The 1160-nt window shown below is 35.1% G+C and overlaps 1 long non-coding RNA gene across 1 annotated transcript; it reads right to left on the bottom strand.

Annotated features, from left to right (window-relative positions):
- Positions 1 to 647: 647 nt before the first annotated feature.
- LOC110440793 lies at positions 648 to 1160 on the bottom strand. The gene is made up of 2 exons (XR_002461779.1): positions 1123 to 1160; positions 648 to 887 (listed from the first exon to the last, which is right to left on the bottom strand). It is a non-coding gene; the product is annotated as an uncharacterized LOC110440793 (long non-coding RNA).

The following is a 1160-nucleotide window of genomic DNA, read 5'->3' as shown; positions in this document are numbered from 1 at the left end:
TAGTTATTATGTCGTCACTTCATTGCTTATGGAATGCAAATAAGGAAACACAGATTGACCAATCGTAATGGAATAATGCTCAGATTACTTTACTAATAAATAGATCAAACGAATTTTTATGACGGGATAGAAATGTACACATGTCAACATATCTACATCAAAGACAAAAAAAATGATAAAGTAATTTAAAAATGACAATAGAATTATAAAAAGTTGGAGAAATTAAGACTGCCGGCCTAGCTGTTGTCTGTGAAGATATTCCTACGAGACATCTCAAACAAACCCCTTTAGCAGACCACCAACTAGACTGGTGGAGTAAAGACCTTTAGACCATCAACTAGGCTGGTGCAGTAAGGACCTTTAGTAGACCACCGACTAGTCTGGTTCAGAAAGGACCTCTAGTAGACCACCAACTAGTCTGGTGCAGTACGGATATGCAACCTAGTCGAGTTCACATTAGAATTTGATAAATGTACACTATACTTCATTTAAGTAATACAGATTTTCAGCTGAACTTTTATCAAAATATCATTAGCAGTTTAAAAGTAAGGGCTTAGACACAATTTCATTAGAACAAGAGTATATCCTCAATCATTTACATTTCCTTCATATCCAAGAAGCACAAATGACCACAACAGACAAAAGCATTTGTAAAAGAAATATTTTTATATTTTTCTTATTCAATACAACAATAACAAATCAATGATAAATATACACATGAAATTGACATGTAGCTGGTATTTATGATTGGAGTGATGTTCAATTATTGAGCCAGAAGTGAGGTCTGTACTGTGGCGGAAGAAGGACGCTGTCGATGATGTGGATAACTCCGTTGGTAACGGCGTCATCAGGACGGATAACCATAGCGTTATCTACCTTTACCATACCTATTTAAAAAGAAAGCAAGCAATGATATCAGAAATACCTTTCCCCTGTCTAGGACGTAATATTAGTTATAAAGATATTCAAAGAAACAAAATCAGTAAACGGTAGCGGTTTTTTTTATGAAAAATGTAATTAACGGCAACATGTTTGCCCAAATTGAGGATATATACTTAATTTTATGTGCTGAAAACAAACAAAGTTGATAATTGCTATTACACCTGATCACAAGATACCGACCATTATCCAGGGAGATGGAGAGGTCCTTGCCCTCCAGA

The sequence above is a fragment of the Mizuhopecten yessoensis genome, unplaced genomic scaffold, assembly GCF_002113885.1.
Source record: "Mizuhopecten yessoensis strain PY_sf001 unplaced genomic scaffold, ASM211388v2 scaffold709151, whole genome shotgun sequence".
NCBI lineage: Eukaryota > Metazoa > Mollusca > Bivalvia > Pectinida > Pectinidae > Mizuhopecten > Mizuhopecten yessoensis.
Note: the sequence above shows the minus strand (reverse complement) of the source record. Positions and strands in the feature narration are given on the sequence as shown.